The sequence below is a fragment of the Rhinichthys klamathensis genome, unplaced genomic scaffold (assembly GCF_029890125.1).
Source record: "Rhinichthys klamathensis goyatoka isolate OS25496 unplaced genomic scaffold, OSU_Roscu_1.1 h1tg000186l_1, whole genome shotgun sequence".
NCBI lineage: Eukaryota > Metazoa > Chordata > Actinopteri > Cypriniformes > Leuciscidae > Rhinichthys > Rhinichthys klamathensis.
Genome location: NW_026606714.1, coordinates 2,785,672 through 2,810,233, shown reverse-complemented (window position 1 = coordinate 2,810,233; position 24,562 = coordinate 2,785,672). Strand labels below are relative to the sequence as shown.

The following is a 24,562-nucleotide window of genomic DNA, read 5'->3' as shown; positions in this document are numbered from 1 at the left end:
AGAGCCGCGCCAAGTAGATCCTGCCTCACCGCCGAGGCGATCACAGCGGGGTAATCGAGGCCAGCCTCCAACACGGTACGGAGACTGGGTGGCCGAGCCCCGTTCTAGGGACTAGAACGGTTTGGTGGGGGGGTATGTCACAAGGTGACAAATCTAGCGGAACTAATTTCCGCTAGGAGTGTGTTTCCCCCGGGACGATTTCACCGGCACACCGCGCTGGTTTGCTGTTGTCAGTTGCCATGACAGCGGCAGCTGATTTAGCTAAGCGGGACCAGGTGCGGGTGTTTGGTGTGGGGATTTGTGATTGGGAAACACGACCAAAAGAAGCAGTTAAAAGGAAAAGGAAAAGGCATTCGAGGGTGGTACTCCCCCGGGAGAGATTGATTCCTTTGGCAGTGGCTTGGGTTTGCTGGGATCTTTGGAGCGGCTGTGAGGATCTGACTGGAAAGGGGTGCAACGGTGATTGAGGGAGTGCAAGCTGGAACGTGAATTGGATGTGAAGTGAGTGAATTGTGGAGATTGAGTCAAGATTGGAGAATGCCATCACTCGAGGGAGAAAGATAAGTAATGAAACACCGGATCCGTGTGAATGCATGTCTTGCACTGAATTGGATAAGGAATTGTGAAGTGTATTGACCACAAATATAATTACCACTAAGAGTGTGAACTGATTCATCTTTGAAACCCTGATATCTTCTTCTGAGTGTGAAAGAGTGTTGAAGACGCTGTGTTCCATGCGATGCGAAATCCTCTGCGTCTCATCAGCTTCTGAGTGTTGAATCAGCGCAACAGTGGAGGGATTGAACATTGGGTGAGTGCTGGCCTTATTGCACTAAGATTTGAGAGTGGATTGCGGTGCCTGAATTGAAGTGTCACACAGTATTGGACTTGACGTGAAGTTGCAGTGTGTGGATGTACATGTTTATTTAACCGCCAGTTATTCTCCAGTTCACATTCTCGCCAGTGTTTGCGGAACGAAGCCCTCAGGTTGGATGTGTATGTTCCACTTTCGCCACCAGGTCCTGTGATATGGGAGAGGAGTGTGATTGTCCTGTTTACCTAAATAGAACGTTCCTCTGCCTGTTCGGAGGAAAGACACACCCCAGCCTTCGTGTCGCCGTGGGAACCACCCAGCCCAGCCGTAAGCCTGATTCCGCATTATACGAAAGGATCATGTTTGTTCTTGTATCAAATGCTCCGTTTATTTAAGATTCTTCTGCCACTGCCTTCTTGGGTGTTGCCTGTTCGGAGGAGAGACACGCCCCAGCCCTAGTGCCTGTGTGGAGCAACCCGGTCCAGCCGTAAGCCGATTCTCCATTATACGAAAGGATCCTGTTCGTTCTTGTATCAAAGGTATCAAAGATTCTTCTGCCTCGGCCTTCTGGTGTGCTGCCTGTTCAGAGGAGAGACCCATCCCAGCAGCAGCGCTGCTTGCTCCGAACCACCCGCTCCAGCCGTAAGTCCTTACTTCACCGGAATAGAATTGAACCTGCACACTTGTCTCTGTCTTGGAATATACAGGGTACCCTTGTCTCTGGCTGGAGCCGTCAAGGGCGGAAAGGCACTCGGAGGACCTCACACTTGCTGCTCAGTGACGCCACGGGGGAGAGCACCCTGCACGGAGGAGACTTGCCTACCCGACCCCCTACCTGATCGGCAGCGAGTCCCCCTTCTGGACTCCATCGCCCCCTGTGCAGATCATCTGCCGAATAGCTGACGCTTGGAAGAAACTTACCTGCTACCCACCTGTCCTGTGGAGAGAGTCCCCTCCTGGCCCGTGGTCCCGGCCCTGGTCTGTCCGGACCGTTGTCCGCCTGTATTACGCCGAAAAGAGCCGCCTTACCACGTTACTTACCTGCACGCCAGACGGGCGTTCGGCTCCCTCCTCCTCTGTGGCTGCCAGTAACCCGGGCCCTCGCAGTGCACCCCTCGGTCTCCTCCTCCCTGGAAAGAGAGACGAAGCCCGTATTAAGACTTTTAATTCTTGCTTTTATTCAAATAAAGATTGTTACTTTTAGAAAATCTTCTTGTCTGTCTGGTCTCTGGTACGCTCCTCGAGGTGGTCCTGGGTTTGAGGGGTGGGCGCAGTCTGGCTTGGCTCCCCCCGACCTGTGACATAATCTTTCTCTCAAAATCGTTCAATACTGTTTATGCATCAGTAAGTCAAGCCAGTGACTAAAATATCAACTTCACATCGTTTCTTTTAGTAGGATGAAAATAATCTTATTTAAATTCTGAACAAATTATACAGAAAGCGATCAAAGAACTGTCTGTCCACACAGCGCGAGTTTATCTGGACAACTCGTTATGAAATCAATGACGCACGTTACACTGAACAACGAAGCTCTTACTGTATGTACATCATCGTGTTTGCATTGGGGAAAGCATTAGAGAGAGTGCAGAAACTGCGTTGCAAAGATAAGATTTTCATGCTCGCGATCAACAGACTTTCATCTGCTTGCTCAATGCTCATCACGGCAACATTTTATGTGATGGGAATAGATCTAAATACTTTAAAAACTTTTCACGATTCGTTAATCTCGATAGCTGTAATAGTAAAAACGTATAATAGCTGTAGTAAAAGTATTCGAGAAAGTTTTGCATGTAATACATAGCTATTTCATATGCAAGCATGTCAGCCAATCACAGCAGTGGCTGGCTACACTGAATCCCACAGCAGACACGCCCCTTCAAACAGAGCGTTCAAATCAGAGGCTAAAATCAGGCTAGGAAAATTGCCTTTTATTTTTAAATTATGACTATTTTTGATCTAAAAAACATACTAACATTATAAGGGCAACCCAGGAAACATTATAAAATAATAAAATAACCCCATGTCAGAGGACCTTTAACGGCCATTGTCACTATCTATTTTCATTGTTTGAAACAGATCAGTTTGAACATTGTGCTAAATGCAATTCTCAGTTGCTTTTTTTTACAGAAGAAAGACGATGAGTACATGATGACATCTTTTAAATTTTGGGTGAACTGTTCCTTTAAATGTAGTAGTTGTGTTAAGGTCCATCACTGAGACCGCAAAAGATGTGGCATATATGATTTGATTTTAATTTTTTTTTTTTTTAAGTGTAAACAGTTACAAAAGCCTTATTGAACATTGCTCATGCACAGCTGGTGGGGACCTTGAAAACGTACGAGTTCGACACAGTAAGTGTGGGTAATTGACAGGCACAGAATGAGTCCGGTTTGAAGTGGTCCTGCTTTCCGGGCGGCTCATTCTGCTTGTTTGTCATGTAGCTTCCAATCGATGGTCAGGCAGACCCCAGGGCAGAGCTGGGCTGCAGGGCAGATATGCAACAGAGCCTCTTTTGTTATGTTTCCTGGGCCTCATACCACAAGCCAGGGTCCCGGAGGGTACCGAGGGGAAAAGAGATGAACTGGACAAGAAATGGAATAAATTTTCTGTTTTAACAGACAACCACCCCACCCCCGGATCCAGCACCCACTCCAAACCCCGAGCTCAAGAGTGATTCCTCAATAAATTACATTCATAGTTGCCTACTCTTTGTTCTGGTTTTCTTCCATAACGTGCGTTTGCTCTTTCTGACTCTTACCTATGACTCTTCATCACACAGATGTCTATGACAGCTCTTATTGTAATGGCAGAGAGAGCCAATTATTATATACTCCAATAAAGTGATGACATCATCACATTCAATTACACATGGTCAAATATATGGTGATGGTCCTAATTTCATTGTACACTCTGCTGGTTAATTTGCCATGAATATGCTAACCAAGGCTGCAAAAATACAATAGTAGTATTAAGTTTCATTACTATTTAAATATTAACATTATAATCACAATTTAAAATACTTGTTTTCTATTTCTTTTTTATTTATTTCCATGGTGGCAAAGCTGAATTTGGAGCATGATTACTCCAGTCTTCAGTGTCACATGATCTTTCAGAAATCATTATACTATGCTGATTTTCTGCTCAAATAACTATTTGAAATATAAATCTTTTATAACATTATAAATGTTTTTACTGTAACTTTTTGATGAATTTAATGCAACTTTACTAAATAAAAGTATTCATTTATTCTTGAAAATCGTACTAACCCAAACTTTTGAATGACATAGTATATATGTATATAATTTATATTTTTTAATTGTTTCAAAACAATTCACATTTTATGTTGCAGCCTTGTGCTAAACTGCTTTAAATGACCTTTTAAACTTAAAGCATAACTTTTTTTCTCAACAGTCTACACTCCATATCCCATAATGGCAAAGAAAAAAAAAGAGAAAAAAAAGAAATGAAATTACTGCAGTAAAAAAAAAGGATATTCATTTTGAGATTTGCTAAAGATTACATTTGAAATTTCACTCAATTATTAGTGTTTTTAAAGATAAACTTTGAATGTTAGATAACAGCAAAGGTAATCTGTAAAACGAGGGAAATTGTGCACATTAAATATCTGACTGATACAATAAAATGAAAACAAATTAAATTTCTAATTTCAGCCAATAAATGATACTGAAACTTAAATGTCATGTACACCTATTTGTACTGCCAGGCAGATTTCTTAATGAACAGTTTTGGAAAGCTGCAGAGAGCAAAAGTAACCCTACTGTGACATCTTCAGTGGCAGCAGGAAACAAACAGCAATTAGATGAATACTATAATTGTGCAGACATGCAGCTACGAGTTTCTACTGCGGCTACTCACAAATCAGGTAACCAATTGGACCTTATTTACAAGTGCTACTGCTCCACCATACACTGGTCACTCCACTGTACACCTCAGATCACTTCCTCCTCACCTCAACCTCAACCTGCCTCAGAACACAAAACACACTCCTCCACAGGTCACCTTTCAGTGAAACCTACGCTCACTTTCACCCTCTTGCCTATCCTCTTTGGTCTCATCCACACTTCCTCCACCTTATCAGCTCTCAACACTAGATACTAACAGTGCCCTTTCTTCCAGGTCTGCCCGCGCCCCACCCTCTGCCCCCTGGCTATCTGATGTTCTCCGCAAACATCATTCTAATCTCAGGGCTGCAGAGAGGAAGTGGCGCAAATCTAAAGATCCTACTGAGCTTGGTCTTTATCAATACCTCCTCTCTTCCTTCTCTTATAACATCTCTACTGCTAAAATGACTTACTATCACAACAAAATTAACAATTTTTTTGATTCTCGCATGCTTTTCAAAACCTTCTCCTCTCTTCTCAACCCTCCTCCTCCTCCTTCATCAACCCTAACAGCTGACGATTTTGCCTCATTCTTCATAAATAAAACAACCACCATTAGCGGCCAATTTACCAAACCACAAAATGACACACACACACACACACACACACACATCTTACCAGCTAACACACACATTATACCATCCTTCCCTCTGCTTTCAGAGGCAGAAGTCTCCAAACTCCTCCTTTCCAATCGCCCTACTACCTGTCCGCTTGATCCTATTCCCACTAATCTACTTCAAGCCATTTCTTCATCAGTTGTACCCGCACTCACACACATCATCAACACATCTCTTAACACTGGTACCTTTTCCACAGCATTTAAGTAGGCTCGGGTAACCCCACTGCTTAAGAACTCCACTCTAAATCCAGCACATCTGGAAAATTACAAATCGAATGGAACTTCCATTCGTCGGGAAGACACTTTGAACAAGTTGTTTTCAACCAGATCTCTTCATTTCTCACACAGAACAACCTCCTGGACAACAATCAGTCTGGTTTCAAAAGCGGACACTCAACTGAGACTTCCCTGCTCTCATGTATTGAAGCTCTGAGACTGGCAAGAGCAGCTTCCAAATCCTCAGTTCTCATCCTGCTGGATCTGTCTGCTGCCTTTGACACAGTTAACCACCAGATCCTCCTGTCAATCCTAAAGACGAAGGGCATCTCGGGAACCACGCTCCAATGGTTCAAGTCTTTCATCTCGGTAGGTCCTTTAGAGTGTCGTGGAGGGGTGAAGTGTCTAAGACCCAACATATAGCTACTGGGGTGCCTCAGGGCTCAGTGCTTGGACCACTTCTCTTCTCCATCTACATGACATCATTAGGATCTGTGATTCGGAAACATGGCTTTTCCTATCACTGCTACGCTGACACAATACTCTACCTCTCATTCCAACCTGATGATCCGACGGTAGCTGCTCGCATCTCAGCCTGCCTGACAGACATTTCTGGCTGGATGAAGGACCACCACCTTCAATTAAACCTTGCAAAGACAGAGTTGCTTGTGGTTCCAGCCAACCCAACACTACACCACAACTTTTCCATTCAGCTAGGTTCGTCATCCATAACTCCATTGAGGTCAGCCAGGAACCTTGGAGTTGTGATTGATGATCAATTGAACTTTACAGACCACATTGCTAGAACTGCCCGGTCTTGCAGATTTGCCTTATACTCAGCAGCCATATCACCCTGTAGCCCAAGACTGGTTGCCCACTGAAGCTAAGCAGGGCTGAGCCTGGTTAGTACCTGGATGGGAGACCTCCTGAGAAAACCAGGTTGCTGCTGGAAGAGACGTTAGTGAGGCCAACAGGGGGCGCTCACCCTGTGGTCTGTGTGGGTCCTAAAAACCTAGAGTAGTGACGGGGACACTATACTCTCAAAGAGCACCGTCCTTCAGATGAGACGTTAAACCGAGGTTCTGACTCTCTGTGGTCATTAAAAATCCAAGGATGTTCTTCGAAAAAGAGTATGGGAGTAACCCCGGCATCCTGGCCAAATTTGCAGCTTGGCCTCTGTCCATCATGGCCTCCTAATCATCCCCATATACTGATTGGCTTCATCACTGTCTCCTCATGCAATATGGTTGCCGTTGCATCATCCCGGTGGATGCTGCACATTGGTGGTGGTTGTGGAGATTCTCCCTTCAATGTAAAGCGCTTTGAGTACCCAGAAAAAGTGCTATATAAATGTAACGAATTATTATTATTATTATTATTATACAACATAAGGAGGATCAGGCCCTTCCTATCAGAGCATGCCACACAAATCCTTGTCCAAGCGCTTGTTCTATCCAGACTGGACTATTGTAATGCTCTCTTGCCAGGTCTTCCAGCTTGCACTGTCAAACCTCTACAACTGATCCAAAATGCTGCAGCAAGAGTGGTCTTCAATGAGCCGAAGAGAGCAGACGTCACTCGCATCAATTTCAAGTCACTGACGTTTGCCTACAGAACAACCACTGGCTCTGCTACCTGTTACCTAAACTCATTACTTCAGACTTACGTGCTATCCAGAAACTTGCGCTCTGCAAGTGAACGTCGCCTCGAGGTGCCATCTCAAAGAGGCACAAAATCTCTTTCTCTGACCTTTACCTTGACTTTTCCATGCTGGTGGAATGATCTGGCTAACTCAACCAGAACTTCTGAGTCCATAGCAGAGGTGTCAAAAGTGTTCACATTCATTACTCAAGTAGAAGTATAGATACTAGGGTTTAAAAAGACTTCTGTAAAAGTTGAAGTATCAACTCAAGCTTTTTACTCGAGTAAAAGTGTTGATTTCCATTACACGAGAGTAGATTTTAAAACTTCATGCTGATTTGTACTCGGCTTTCGCCAAGATAAGCAACACTAAGACGTAGCTTTATAGTAACCTATGCTTCACCCATTTACGCTTCTTTCCATATGGTGGTGTGACTCCCCTTCTGTCCGGCGTTAACGACTGCAGTGTACTTGGCGCGTCAGCACACACGACGGCTGCAACTACAGTGTGGTCTCCCTAGTGGACCAGCACGACAACCGTCTGGATTGAGCCAAGTAGGGGACATCTCTAGGGTCTTCAAGTTGGGTACCTTCCGTCCTCAGTGTTTCGTCGACTAGCCCACGACACCTCAAGAGCGCTCGACAGTGACTCTGGCATCCCAGAGTCACCCCCCTCCGTCCCCCACTCAACTCAGCCCAGCTTACTGACCTCTACATCCCTCCTGCTGCTGAGACCTAACCACAATCTAACAATCTCTCCGCAACCCAACCATACGCGCCAACCCGTTTGACTAAGGCTGTCGAGCCGCACTGGTGCGTTAATATGCAGTTTCAGTGGCAACGGTTCCGTACCGCATCCTCCCATGGCACTGTTAACTCTATTAGTTGAACAATGCGTGCTGATCCAGACCACAAAACAATATCTGGTCGTAGGTTAGTGGTGGCAATCTCAGGTGAAAAAATAAGCCGTTGATCAAGATCAGCCAGCATCTTCCAGTGCCTAGCAGCTTCCAGTTGTCCTGGGCGAGAATTGGTGTTAGCACCTTTTCTTGGTGGTTGCTCGCCTGGGCGGAGGAATATTGTCTTCTGCATGTAATGTTTTGCTAGAACAGACGGCAACTTATTGGTCATACTACGCTTGCCTTCCAATGCTAAAGCCAAACATCGCAATACTTGGTCATGGCGCCAAGTAAACCGACCTTGGCTAAGAGCCACCTTACATCCTGTCAAAATGTGCCTTAATGTGGCAGGTGATGAACACAAAGGACAAGAGGGATCCTCTCCTACCCAGAGGTTTAGGTTCTGCGGTGATGGGAGAACATCATATGTTGACCTAATAAGGAAACAGATCCTACTCTCTTCCATCGACCAAAGGTCTTGCCAGCCCATTTTGCGTTGTTCCACACTCTCCCATCTCATCCACTCTCCCTGCTTGGCCTGTGAAATGGCCTTTATACACCTCATCCTCTCCTCCTGCTTTCGCACCTCGTTGACTACCAGCTTCCTTCTTTGAGCTGGGCCTGCCTTGTGCCATTTAGGAGGAGCTAAACTGAGCCCAAAACCCCCTCTTCCATGCTGTACCTGTCCCAAGATATCCCCAATTTGAACTTTCAACCAGTTTTTAACCCTCTGGGGACCAAGAATGCGCCGGCGCGTTTTGCTGTTTTTTTTTTTTTTTTAACATAGCAGCAACATAGACTTAAAATACTCATTGTCATTTATGGTCATATAAATAAAATCAATACATGATTATAAACTATAGAGGGTCTTCTTTTTTTGTGTACACTCACATTAACATCAAAACCTTGTGTTTTTTTTTTCAATAAATAAAATTAACAGGGTGCGCTTTCAGCTCACTCTGTCTCCGCAAAAATCTTTCTGAAACATGTCTGGAAAATGAACGGAAACTCCGCTAATACTTATCACACAAACATGAAACATACGTCTAAAGAACGCTTTAAATTTCTACTTTTAAATAAAACAATTCACATTTAAAACAAATATTCTCCTGCAATGTAATCTGTCTGAAACTAAAGAGAAGTACAGTTTCTCCTGTCTCAGCTCATTATCGTTAATTTGTTCACACCCACTCGCAGTGCGCGCTATTCATAAGATAATGTGTTGAGACCATTTGCAAAATAGATAAACGCCCCCAGGCAAATGCTGTAAACACACTATATTTTTTAGTCAGATTAAGATTCGTCTTGCGCGGCTATGAGGAATAATCCTGGGACATTTACCACAGAACAAGTGCTGGTTTCACTTCGAGGAGGACCAACAGATTCAGTTGAGAAGTGTAAGTGTTTTATGCTTGTGCTTTGTTCTAATCGCGATATAGAATAACGTTAGTGTCTGTAAACAGACAAATAGCATACTGTTTAAATATGAATCATGTTTCTCTCTGTGTGTGTGTATGAATGAATGAATGAACGCACAGATACGCACTGTTACAGACGAAATAAAAGACAAAATTTCGTTGACTAGTTTTGGATAAAGTTTTTCAAATCAAATAAGCTTCAAATAAGCTTCAAAATAAAGACATCAGCTTTTGTTAGGAGTTTCTGGGGATAGAAGTGTCCAGACGTATGCACTCTGTATTTTAAAGAAGAACATTTAATTATTTGCGATACATTATTCATTCACAAATAATTCAGGGACATTATTCAGGTCCCTAAAGTTTTCTTCACTTTTTAAATTAAGGCATTAAGATTTTTTATTCCTCTTTTTAGTCAACTTTAGCATGGGTGTGTTCACTTCTAATTCTAAGCAGTGTGTGTGTGTGTGTGTGTGTATATATATTTAATTAAAATGCTATTTTAACCAGAAAAATCTACAATGCATGCCCAAAGTCGTGCAGCCATATAGTTTCTCTTGATATCAGCATGTTCACAGGTGTTTATTTATTTTTTTACAGGGACAACATGCCATGAGTCCTGTTGACTTCAACATTCACAGGAGACTGTAATGAAAAATCAAACACCTTGGAAATGACAGGTATGTACTATGTTTCAGGAATGGGACCATGCTGTGTGACTGTGCAAGCCTCTGTCTTTAGATCAGTGTGTTTACTAATGTGCTTTTTTGTCCTTTGTTGTGTATCTTTGGATTATGTTGTGTTGTAAATAAATCCAAACAATCTAAAAGCCATTATTTTTTAAATCTCCTCATTCTTTGTGCAAGGCTCCTCGTAATGATAGGGCCTGATAGCACCTAATAGGGCCATTATGGGAGGGTCTTTGTCTTTCTCAGGTGTGAAATGCCATAATGAGAGATCACGCCTCCTCGCATAAAGCTTTCTCAAACAAAACACGTCATACACATTCTAAAAGACTTTATTGACTTATCTGAATGAGTAGTCAGGATGATTCTCACATAGTTTTGGAGCAAATATTCTAGACTATGTGATACAATTTTCAAAAGTCTTGTGAAGAAATAATCAATATGTGTTTTGTGGCCTTATTTCAGAAACTTTTATTTTTAAGTTTTTCAATAACCATGCATAAATAATATTCTCTCAAAAATACAAAAATGTACATACATGTTGCTAACATATTATGGTAGCCCCGTTTGTGCTATATACACTGTTATACCTTTCAAGCAGGTTTTTTTTACAGTAACTTACTGGCAACACTGTTGCCAGTAAGTTACTGTAATTAAGATTCACAGTACCATACCGTATTTCAGTTTTACAACAACTACATGGTACTGTAATTGTGTAATACAGTGCATTACTGTAAAAATCAAGCTAATCAGTACACTACTGTAATTATTTTTATTTGTACTAAATATAAATTAGATTTCATAATTTTGATATAGAATTATTTTTTATTTTTATCCTACATAAGTACTACTGACATTCAAATCAATTAGACAAAATTATTACAAAACACCTTTTTTATTTAAAACATTTCATATACATCACAAAATAAACAGTCTGCCAATGCTGGAAATTGTGTTACATTTTTATACATTAATGGGTGAGTTTAGGGTTTTCTGTTAATTTTAACAAAGTAAATATGTCAGAAAGGTTAGCACAAAGATGAGTAATGTTAAATTAACACATTATGTGCTGTCCATCATCCACAAAGAATTTAAATGATTTGAAATTGACCTTTCACAAAGACCCGCCCCTCTTAGTTACTGTTGCTACGTCCGATAAGCCATTTCGCTCTCACTTCACATGTTCTCACACAGTGAAAAATATATTGCGGAGCAAAGAGGACACTGACAATGCGCCAACATATAAGACACCAGAGATGGGGGACTCGAGTCACATGACTTGACTCGAGTCAGACTCGAGTCGCAAATTTAAGGACTTCAGACTTGCTTGACTAAATTAAGAAAATTACTTGACTTGACTTGACTTTGACTTGAGATCCAATTACTTGAGACTTGACTTGACTTGAACTGTATGACTCGAGAATGACTTGATATACATTTTTATATAAATCATCGCAACATCAATTGATAAACAAAATGAAAGCAACGGAACCATTGACGTCAGTTATCAGATTCTGCGCGATTGCATGACGCTGCACAAGCCCAGAAAAAAACATAGCCTACATCCAAGGGGGTAATCCATCGACCGGAAGTTGAAGCCGGCCGGGTACCGCCATCTTGTAGCAGAACTTCACTTGCGTTAGCATTTCCATTGACTACCATTCATTTTGGCGTCACTTTGACAGCGAATAACTTTACATCTGAGGCGTTTAAAGACTCCATTTGTCCATTATTTATTTCTAAAGAAACACGACAATGTATAAATGGCTCCATTACCTTCTATGTTACATTATGGCCCCGTAGAAACAGTTTTAGTAAAAATAGGCTAACGATTGCGTCATAACCACTCGACTCTCTGTCGCGCTGTACAGAAATTACCGTACAGACAGGAGGAGAAGCTCGCAGGCAATCGGGGGGACGTCCCGTCAAGGGAGAAGCCCATAGATAATGAGTCCATAAAAGCAACGGAATACTTACTCCTGCTCACTCACGATAAAGGACTCTTTGCTCAAGTTCCCCGTCTCTGCAAGATTAACGTTGGCAGTTTTCACGCACAGCTACTAGAAGATTAACGTCTGTCAGACAGGTTGCTCACATCATCAAGCTTAGTTTGAGTCGGTTTGAGTCTGCGCGTCAGGAACGGAAGTGCTCAAAAATCGCTAAAAGTGCCCAGAGGAAAAGAAAATCTGAAAAGAGATCTCCAAAATGTTTCATTTATTTCTCCTAGACAACTTTGAGATCCATATGACACCAAACTGAGACAAAGGTTTATTTCTCCTGTGTCTCAGGCTTTTCTCTGGAGCAATAAGATGCACTAAATCTCAATTTAGTCTCCTTTTAAGTTTCAGAAGAGATCTCAACAAGCTCTAATATAATGCTCAGAGTTTCTCAACTTCTGTGTCTCTTTGTGATCTCAGACAGAGAAATCAGAGAGTTCTCTCCATGAACTCAATATACTCTCTTCCCAGCTTCAAATGCATCTCATGCTAAACTCAGATAGAGCAAAGGAAGAGATTTCCACAAGTGCTCATTGAATTCTCAGACTTGGATCACTGTCTTGGTTGTTTCATATCATATGATTAATCCACATGATTTTTTTTTAATATAATGTATTAGTGTATGAATAAATTAATTGTAAATCTTTTATTTTAGGCTGCAAAGACCCTCTTCTTTTATATTATTTTCTATAAATGATTTGAAATGTTTCACTGCATGTAATTCAGTAAAATAATTTTATTAACCACACAAAACACATTGTAAAATAAAAACAGTAATTTATTGGTAACTTGACAGCAAAGAAATTACAATTTCAACATTTCAGATGTATCAAAGTTTAACTGCCAAAAACTCATATCATTAATAAATGTAATGTTGTATATTCAGATGTATGTATCTTCTCATGTTAGCCCCAAAGTGACCTTTTTGTATGACAATAGATTTGCCCATATAAAACAGTTGAGATGGCATCACAGTATAAACTATTTGTCCATCAATCAACATATTTTACATTTTCAGTAAGGATTTTCAACTAGTTAGACAAATCATGGGCTCTTCTGTTCAAAATAGGATCATATCTTTGACTTTATAATATCTTTAGTCCCTTTCAAGTTTGTTAGGGAAATGTGCCGCAAACACAATACCAGGCATTGAGGACAAATCAATGAACATCAACTTGCCCAAAATACTTTCAAGTCCTACCACTGTCTTTCTCACAGGAACTTCCAAGAGGCTAACAATATGGAAACACGTTCCACCTGTCAAAGTATCTTGTAGAAGATTTATGCTTGCAACTGCAAATTCATTCAAAAATGCAAGTTTTATCTCATTCTGACCTTCATTGGGTTCTTTGTAGGAACACAATAATTTAATCTGTCCATATTTGATCTGCGCACCATCACTAAATAACACTGTGTAATTGTTTCGTCTTTTGGTTTTGACATACTGCTGGGAAGTGTAAATTATTTTCCCTTGAGCTCTGTTATATGCCTTGATGACATTACTATGTAAAGCCTGACCAAGAAACTGTTCCAGAAGAAAAATATCATCAGTTTCAAGACATCTACTGAATGATGCCCCTAACATGGCCACAATATTGACAACACTACTTGGTTGATAACTGCTATTCATTCTGGCCAAAAACTCAGTAGTTACTATGTTCAGCTTTATGTTTTGTGTGATGCTAGGGAGAGATTGTATAGTCTTTACAGCATTTACCATTTGGGCAGGTATATTCTGGGTTCCATGTATAAGACGGAGCAAGTACCCATTTTTGTCTTCAAAGTGAAAGCAAGAGTGTGTCCACAGAGGTCCAAGAGCTCTCACACTATCAGCTAAATGGACAAGTAAGTGCAAATTGGCTGTCATGTATCGCTCACCATAGAGTCCACTCATTTGAGAACAGAAATTCCAGAGTAGTTTCTCAGCATGATCTATTTGAGCAGGGGTTATTGACTCCATCAGAAGAATAAAGATTGCTTCACTAAGGAGCAGGAAATGGTTGTAGTACAGTCCTGCAAGAATGCCCCGGAATACAACTGGCCCGAAAAACAGCAAAATGTACCGATACTCAGATGCTTTAAAGAACATCCTGTGAGAAGACACAGAACGAGGGAATCGAATCATAAATGGTGGCCTTATTTCTTTGAGACGTTTGTCAACTTCTTTGATTGATCTGACCATACTGAATGCACATCGAGAGAACTCTGTGGAAAACCACAAAAACATCAATAGACGCATTACTCCCAGTAGTACAGAATGCATGTAGTCTATACCTGTGCCCAAGACCAAATCATAGCTTGTTAGTCTGCTGAGAAACGTAGGTCCCTTCACCCCACGAACAACGCTGTTGGAATCATAGGCCATCTTAGCATAATCTACAAACCCCTTGTGAGTACGAGGCGGGCCTTTTGGATCTGTCTTCTGGAAAGGAAAGGCATGGACATGACCTCTCTCTCCAGTCTTCACTGTTTGACCTGGCTGTTCACACTTTAGACACCCAAAATGTCCATTGAATTGAACAGTATTAAGTACCAAAGCTTTTGCAGGCAAATCGCAGGTTCCTGCAATGGTAAAGGCTTTGCATATGAAAGGTTCTTGAGCTCCTGCAAACTGAAGAGAAATTCCTTCTCTTTCAATTTTGTTCAGAGTGCCACACAGTGGTTCAAGGAATGTCAACATTGACGGCTTTGAATCCCCAAACCAAACACCTGCAAATATCATGTTTTCTCGTTTCGTGCGTTCAACAAAATTTAACTCGTTTATGACACAATAAAAAGGCCAAACAGAAAACTTTGAAGACTTAAAAATAGGTATGCCGTCTGTGTTCCACATTAACGAAATGTTTCTGGAATCACTGAGAGGCCCATTGCAAGTAGTCAATTTCTGATAGGTTTTTCCGTCATATATTTCTTCAATACTGTCATGACACTTTTTATGTCTATTAAACCTGAACTTAAGTTTTTCTTCAAAACCTTCCTGAGCAAACAATCTCTTCAGTTGTGCTTCAATGGGAACCTCAATGAAATAGGAGGTTGACCCCTCCATCAACACATTGGCTTCACAGGTTTTACACTGGGTGTCTGTACTCTCAACAATCATGAAGCATGAGCTACAATATTTGTGCAAAAGCAGAGAGGAGGGATCATCAAAAAACTGTTTAAATTTGTGTAAATTTTTAAGACACTCAGTCTGTGTATCAGAGGGGCAGTGCAGAGATATTAATGTAAGCAAATCACTGAGAGCTTTTCCTGTTATTTTGTGTCTGTTTGCAAAAGTCATTATGAGGAGAAGACTCTCTGCAACAGAAATTGGTGCATTTCTGTACAGTGGATCTACAGTGTTTGTAGAGCTTTCGAGTTCTGTTTCCTCCTCTTGGTTAAGCTCAAAACTGTCTTCAAATGATAAGTCATCATCAATTGAAAAGTCTTCATCAAATAACGCATTGTCATCTAAAGTCCCTTCTTCAACAAATTCAGGTAGGTGCTCAGGATATGTATCCATGTAAATAGGCTGTTCAGGCTCTGATTCAACATTAAGACCAGAGTGATGCATCTCACTTGTGTGTCCATAGCACTGGGATGAATGGTTGGCGTAATGGATGTTACACACATTTGTGTTTGAAGAGTCTTCCGAATTAGCAGATCTGGTCACTTGCTCGGTGCTGCAATCATCTGACCTCCAGTTTGTTGCTTCTAGAAGAAAAAAAATCAATTGATTAATTTGCTTTTACTTGATTGGTGAATTTATGGCTTACTAGTCTCAACATGTTTATTTTTCATTATACTTATGCTAAACACATTACTAATTAATTACTAGACTATTAAAGTGTTATAATAATCACCTGAGCTGTCAGTAAACCCTTGACAACCCAAGTGAGGTTTGAAGGTCTCACTTCAGTAACAGTGTTTTATTGGACACATTAACTTTTATTTGAATTAACGCTCCAGTCGATCAAAATTTAAAGCTTTGCAACATGCGATTTCCACAGAATAAATAAACTACATGCCATCTTGGAGACTGAAGGAAATGGAGTTAGTTATTTTACATTTTTGCACATGTTTTACCTCTATTTTCCTGTCCTTGTGTGTCCTGCAGAAAACCGAGAATGATAATACATTAAGCATATTTAACACTCGCATGCAAATTTATAAGACATACCTAGGTTACAACAATGCAGTATATACTGTAGGAAATCCTGCTATAAATTCTCCCCTCATGGGGATTAAAATATTAACATTTTATTGGATCTGTTTAAAAGAGGTGATTATTTACTTGGATGGCCATTTTGAAAACTGTACTTTGTAGTGCTGAACACTACTAGGTCATGTTCTTAATATTTTGCTAATCCCACATATAAAGGTGATCTTAACAGACTGTCATTTCAAACCAATATTTTATTGTTATATAAAATTATTGAGGAACATTGTCAGAACCAATGGAGCTGATGAAATGTAGCTGAGTAAAGAACATAGCAGCTAAATGTTTTTTTCTTTTTATAAACTACCTGAAAGTCACACTTCAGTAAAAGGGAAGTTGTTAAAATATGACTTTGGTAAAAGCTAGTTACCCACATGAAAAAGACTTTAGTAGAAGTATTAAAGTATATGATATCACAGTAAATGCACTTCAGTATCAAAAGTGTAAGTAAATTACATAATATTTACATGTATGGGTTGGTTGATTATGTCCTGGCCAATTATCAGATTTGTTATTGACCTGAATCAGTTAAGTCATTCATGTAAATTAATCTAAAAATGTGCTGTTTTGACTCTGAAGCTTCATGTAATCTGTAAAGCAAATGGAAACTATAGTTATCAGATAAATGTAGTGTAGTAAACATTAAAATATTATTTTTCCCTAAAATGTAGTGGAGTGGAAATATCAAGTGGCAAGTTAAGTACCAACACCTCAAATGGTACGTAAATACAGAACTTATATATGCTTGTGCATATATGCTTGAATGTGCTTATATTCAATCACTGCAGATGACAATATAAAAACAATAAAATGTAAATTTCCCAACCTTTCTTCTGTATCTTTTGCAAGTATTTTGCTGGCTCTTCACCTTTCTCCTCCAGCGTGAGTTGTACTTCTGCGCCATTTAAAAAAATATATATATATGTAGCTCCAACTGTATAATACACACACACACACACACACAAAAATAAAGAAGATGCTCTTCTTTGATGATGGTGGTACAGACAGTGCAGTCTAATACAAATAGTGTTACACTTACCCCCCCTACTATCAAATGTATCAGTAACCTCTATGGAAGAGCAATATTGACTGGTGTCAGGGGCTGCAGGGAAAATAACCTGTGGTTGACAGAAAAAAAAGGTACAGTTAGTTCATAAAATGGCAAAAAATATATTAAATTTATTCAGACTGAAAAGGGTTACATTAAATGAATAATTATACACACGTGCAACCTTTCCTATTAAATAGAAATTTATTAACATTGACTAAATTATGATAATAATGAAAATGATCGCAGTTGTAACATTTATTAGCTGGTACAGAATGCACAAGTGAAAACTCATGTGACAATCACTTATTTTACTAACCATTTCATTATTAGGGTTTCACAAGGTTATTGCAGTAAATGAAAACAAAATTATATGACACTGAAATAATGGGTGTGTAAGAACTATTTCAGTTAACTGAAATAAAAATAAAACTTGATTTTTTTAATGTAAAAATAAAAAATCAAGTACTAAAAGATAATGTGTTGTACATTTACAAAGCTCACAAAAACCTTAAATTACAAAGAAAACACAAAGTTTATTCTATTATTAAAAAGTCGCTGTATCCACTCACCGCTTATAGATGCTGCACCGCAACCTTTGTTTTCTTTTTTGAGCTTCAGTTGGCGCAAAAACACTGTGAACCTTGAACCTTGTAGATGATGCAGCCCCTACGTCGGCATTAGAAGAGAGCGCCATCAGTCACAAATGCTGCATCGTCATTGGTTAATTCACAGTGGAGGGGCGCTGCTGCATCGTCATTGGTTAATTCACAGTGGAGGGGCGCTGCTGTATCGAAAGCCAAATGGTTCAGAATTCGCGTGGATTTGATCGCCGTCTAAATATTAAAACGCCGTCTTCATAACGCCGCCAGGCGTTAAATAAGCGCCGTCAGGCGATAAGTTAACGTCACACGCCGCCACGCGTTAAAATAACGCCACTCGCCGATAGATGTTAAATTTACGCCACACGCCACTCAAAATGCAGATTTGTGAGCTCATCTACATGGCCCCTCCTCTTCTGAGTTTGAGGGCTCTACGGCAAGTCGGAGAGGACAATCCAGTGTGGAAGAGCGCGAAAATGGCAAGGGGAGAATTTGTTTCGCGGTGTAAACACACTGTAAATGACTGTGAAGTGTAAATGTAAATTAAATAATAAAAAATAATAAAATAAAAAAGGTCTAGTTTAAGATCCGGTGCAGGACCGGATGTAGTCTGGCTCGTACCCCCCGTTATCTGAGACCATGAAAAATGTCTGAGGCAAATCATTTCAGAAGACGTCTAACTACGATTAGGGATCGCATAAATGCCCAGCTTGATAGTTTGCTGGAAACATCGCCACAGGGGGATGGGGAACAAAGTCTCGTAGACAGGTAGGTAAGGAACAGAGGGTATTGCAGAGTTTATCTCCAACCCCACTGAAACACACCTGGACCAGCTAACGTTAGACACCACTTCCAGGCAGGTGTCTTGAGACAAGTTGGAGCTAAACTCTGCAGGACAGTGACCCAGATAAAAGAGTATGCATGTAAGTTATGCTAAAATGTATTCGTACAGCTCAGATGTGAAAACCTGTACAATCAAAATCTGAAATTGAATGTTGAGATTTGCACTTGCAGAATAGTCACAAACATGCATTTCTTTTCTGAATTTTAAATTATTATAAGACGTACAGTATAAACTGCTAATTCCAAAAACATTGTGCTATAAAATAAACCAATAAGCCCTACGAAGCCGTGATTTACAGTGAATTTAGAACAGGGGCGTTGTTCTAAATTCGTAACGGTGCAGATTTAGGTTTAGGACAGGAGTAAACACGGTCACTACTAGTAGGTTATGACGGCTGTCAATCAAAATGTGAAGCGGTGATTCGTTCCATTTGTTTCTGTCAGAAAACAAATGGATAATTCGGTAAATTAAATTTTAAATTTAACAGAATTTATCAACTTTTGCCTGCTGTGATTGTTTTAATTCACATCCTTTCTAAAAAAAAGGAACGTTTTTGGTTTAATATATTCTAAATATATAAGACTGTCAATTATCTAAATTCATGTTGCTTTATATTTTATTTGTTCATTATTTATTTTGTTGGATTTTAGTTGGACTTGGTCAGAACTGTTTCAAAAATAGTGATCGGCATGATGCTGCTGCCTTTGGGCTCAGTGATGCTGAATTAAAATGTCATGTAAAATAAAGACATGTTATGTTACATTGTGATGTAATGGTGTTTTCTGGAAGTGACTAAAGAACAAATAATTTTTATCAGCTGAAAGGCAGAATACAAAAGTTAGATAAACATTATATAGGCTAACTGTTTCAGGTTATGTTTTAGTGTTGTAGCTAGGGATGCAACGATTACAGATTTTGTAAGTACGATTATGGGTCAAATGTGTTTTTGTATTTTTTCTTTGTTTTCTGTTTTACGACAAAGACAGCAAGGTGACCCAACACCAGTAGAAGAGGCAACATTAACATTATGGGTAACACTTTACAATAACAGTACATGAATAATCATGTACTAATACCTGAATTAATAATTACTTTACTATGAACTAATGATGAGTTAAGACATGTACTAATGAAGAACTAACATGACATGAGTCATATGAATTCCTGCATGAATATACCATCTTAACCACACGTTAGTACATGCTTCCGTTGTGTTGACGGAAGGTGGCCTATTTTCAGGCGCTGCGTCATATCATTACGCCTGCTGCACTCATGGTACGGCAGTAAAGTTTCTTGATTATTACGCAGGAATGAGAGTATAGTTCCTAGCCATATCAGCCTAGAAAATCGCAACTTTACATTTTCCGTCGGTCTTAGTGCACGATGTAACTACAGAAGAGTCAAGTTTTAAATAGGAAAAATATCGAAACACTTTGGTCATTTTTTAATGAGAAATGCTAATGGTCTCGTCCACTTCAATGATGTATGCTAAGCTATGCTAAAAGTGGTACCGTCAGAACCGGAGATCGGCTGAATGGATTCAAAAACGGTAAAACTGTGGGAGTTGTAAAATGAGCCTATTTCCAAAAAAAGTGGAGTATCCCTTTAATACTGTTGTGGTAACTGCGGTTACTCAATGCAATCTGTAATTTGTGCTTTCTTTTCTTTTATTCTTGCAGCTTACGTCATGCGCTGTAGTACACTGGATGGTTGGACACCGGTTGAGAAAAGTAAGGTCAAAAAAGCCTTCATAAACAAATGCCGCATCAGGGCCACAACACTGTAAATATCGGATGGGGCACACAGAGACATTTGTTGAAAGGACAATGTTCACAAAAAGTCCTTGTTTTCAAATTATGTATGTTGGCGTCAGAGACTCAAGTTTATTGTTGTGAATTGTTGTAAACCTGGCCTGCCACTGCTCATAACATTGTTAAAATTGTTACTGTTTTAAAAACAGAATTTTACACACAAAAAAAAGCACTTTAGTTTTGTAATGACCATGTTTAAACAGTTTTTGCTGTCTTTAAAATGTCTTTAAATTTGTTAATGTTATTTTGATTTAAATAAAGATTCAGATTCAAATTTCTTTATTAAACCAGCTAATCTGCCATTTGCTATAGATTTTTAAAGCCTGATGGTTGTGGATGATCTTCTGTCTGTCCTGCAGTGAAGAGAGAGTAGCATTCCTGTCCGTTGTTTCTTTGGTCCATCAAGATGTTAGTGGATGATCTGTGTTGTTTAGAATGGTGAATCTAGTCTGGTAGGAGGAAAAGGTCATATGATTGAATTAGTAATTCATGTGCGTGTGTGTGTGCATGAGAGGGAGAGTGAGCGAGAGACTGGATATTGCTCCATAGTAGCTCCAGTATTGCTCATTTTCTTTTTCAAAGGAGAAATAAAGGAGTCATTAAAAACACCGAATTGAGATTAGCAAGGCATCTCCTTTTAGTCTCAGGTATGACTCCCTCTGATTATTCTGTCTCACCTAGTGAATTTTAGGAGAAACATATGAGAAACATTTTAGACAAAATAGAGATTAAAATGAGGCTTAGATGAGAATCTCAAATTTGTCTCCTAAAAGCAAGCTCTGAGCAGTAAAATTTTCCTCTGTCTCACCTATTGCTCCTAGTGAATTTTAGGAGAAACATATGAGAAACATTTTAGACAAAATAGAGATTAAAATAAGGCTTAGATGAGAATCTCAAATTTGTCTCCTGAGCTATTATAGAAAAGCAAGCTTTGAGCAGTAAAATTTTCCTCTGGGTGGGCTTCAACTGTCTCAACTGAGTTCCAATGAGATCGCTCTGTCCATTTCTTTTACTGTCTATGCCTACATCGCGGTGAGCGTGTTAAATACAAAAACAGCTCCCAGCATCGTTTCTTTTTGGATATAAACACTAGAAATTGACCATATTCATGCAAGAAGATATGTTGTACGCATAATAACTGGCAAGGGATATCGGACGACCATCACAACCTCGAACAGTCGAACTTCATTCACCACGTCTAAAAGTAAGCTATGGCTCGTTTAACCTGTTTGTAATAGTTAATTTGACTATCTTTAAATCTAGAGAGAATAATAATCAAAACAGCAATGCCTGTATAACAGCAATGCCTGAATAATGCATGTCAAAACAGCATGCCTCTTTATACACAATTATGTTTTCAAATGTAGCTTAATGTTGTCAATATTCTAATGATAATAATCATGGTATATGTTTTGTATAACATTTGCCACATTTCTTTTTAAATCATGCTTTAAAGCCAAAAATGTCGTTCTTTCCAATGACGAAAAACAATATAGAAACTGTTAGGTTTGTCGTTTATGTTTCTCTTCAAGCAGGGATAGATGTTATCAGGGGGTTGGTGGCAAAAAATGCCATAGAAATTAATATGCACCCAAAATTCAAAATGTGGTGGAAAAATGGCCCTAGTATGAGTTATTTTCATAATTATAACTTATATAAAAAAATATTTCCAGAATATTGGCGCGATTGCAAATGTGATGATTTTATAAAACAGTTCAGTAAACAAAGAGTGAATATTGTGATGTGACATTTTAGACATACTATTCCAAATATTCTCTGTTTTTGCTCTATTTCTCCAATGACAATCCAAACAAGCCACAGAAAGAGTTATGCGTATTTGTGATTCAGTGACCTAGTTGCTTAGTTCCAGAACGAATCTGCCATTTTGAACAAATCAGTTGACTGAATGCTTCTATGACTCGTACATTAAGACGGTGATTTGGCGCCACCTACTGGCGGTTTTAACTTCATAATTAAAAATATATAACTTATATAAAGGGGATGCCAGTTTGAAGAATGCCATTTGGTGGCATAGGAACCATTATACTTGAATTGTCAATTGTTTAATACCTTTTAATGGTCTTCTGCAATGTTTGAGGCATAGGCCTATTTATTTTTTCATGCTTTAATGTTGGCCTAATTTCTGTTACATTTACATTTTAGGCTATGTAGTTTGAAATTGTATTTATTTTTTAGATTTTTATTGTAGTAACCACTCAGCTGTATGTGGAAATGCATATTTAAAAAAAAAGATGTTGCAAATAAAACCATAGTCCACAACTTATGTAGTTTTAACTTATATTCAGTAGATAAGGAACTCCCGCACACTATCGTAACTTGCAATTTAAAATGAAAGTTTATTAACACACAACGTTTCGGTCACACGACCTTCATCAGGAGTATACGAATGTTCAAAATCATCTCTTTTCAGATAAAAAACATGACCAATTGCCAGAATTCCATCTGTAAACAATTAAGCTCATTGGATGTACATAATTAGCACCACATCACAAACAATTACAAATTGTAATAGTTACAACAATCAGTAAAGATCACCCTATAGGTTAACAAGATCATCCAAAACACATAATCAACACGTCATCATCAAACAGCATCAAATTGTAATTCTAAACAGTTGCAACAGTCAGGCTCCTTAGCCACTCAAACTCATTACAAATACACAGCAGAAACAACATGTCATTCAAAACTTTACAAAATCACTATAACATTACATTAAATAATGCTTCGTCGTTCATACCCCTAGGTGATAAAGTTTGGAGAGTGTAAATCCAAAACAATTCACGTCTCTGTAGGAGTAATTCAATGTCGCCACCTCTAGGTGGCAAAGTCACTTTCTCAATCCCACAAAACCGTAAAGAGGTAACATCGTGATTCAAAGTTACAAAATGTGCCGCAACTGGATAATTCATATATTTTCTTCTGATCGAACTCTTATGTTCACTAATTCTTTGTTTTAGTTGGCGTGACGTTTTCCCCACGTAGCCAATACCACAAGGACAACGAATCAAATAAACCACATGAGTGGAAACACAAGTAATCACAGATTTAATACAATATTTTTTGCCAGTTCTAGGGTGACAGAAAAATGATGTTTTAAAAGTATTATTACACTGAGCGCAATTCCCACAACGATAGTTGCCCTTCTGTATAGGACTAACTAAGCTCTGAGATGTAGGACTAGCACTCTGAAAACGCGCATGTACCAAGCTGTCTTTTAAATTTCTAGCGCGTTTGTATACAATCAAAGGAGGATGTCTAAAAATATCGCTCAACTCCGGATCAGAAGACAACAAATGCCAGTGTTTTTTAAAAATTGATTTTATCATGTAAGACTTAGGTGAATGTGTTGTAATACAAGAAAAAGAATACTTTCTTGATTTTTTTGTCTTCTTTTTTAACAATTCAGACCGTGTCTTTTTAAAAGCTGTATTAAATGCTTCATCAACCCAATCTAAAGGGTACCCAGCAAACATTGGTCCGACGGCAACGTCGTGTCCCTGGCCAAAAATAGTTGCGGCCAGACGTCATAAATCGGTAAAAATATGTAACACAGAACATTTCCTAAAAATGCATTCAGATACATTTGTACATGTCTACAGTGGCATGTATAATTGTTATTTTAACTTTTAGCTACGTGTAGTTATGTTTAGTGTATCGGGTGAGAGGACGTCACCTGGCGACGTTTTTTCACGTGCATTTATAGTCCATCATGACCCTCTATGAAATCCTTGTTAAATATGCAAAAGCTGCGCTTAATCCTCGCATGGTTAATACTGCAATAATTAATGTAATTGCCCATGAAGTTTTTAAGAGGTTGTGAAGACGTCCACTGGCGTCCTTTACACGTCT

At 39.3% G+C, this 24,562-nt stretch overlaps 1 long non-coding RNA gene across 1 annotated transcript; it reads left to right on the top strand.

Annotated features, from left to right (window-relative positions):
• The first annotated feature begins 23,405 nt into the window (after positions 1 to 23,405).
• Positions 23,406 to 23,804, top strand: LOC130095179 (uncharacterized). Its single transcript, XR_008808055.1, has 2 exons — positions 23,406 to 23,442; positions 23,473 to 23,804. It is a non-coding gene; the product is annotated as an uncharacterized LOC130095179 (long non-coding RNA).
• The last annotated feature ends 758 nt before the right edge of the window (positions 23,805 to 24,562 follow it).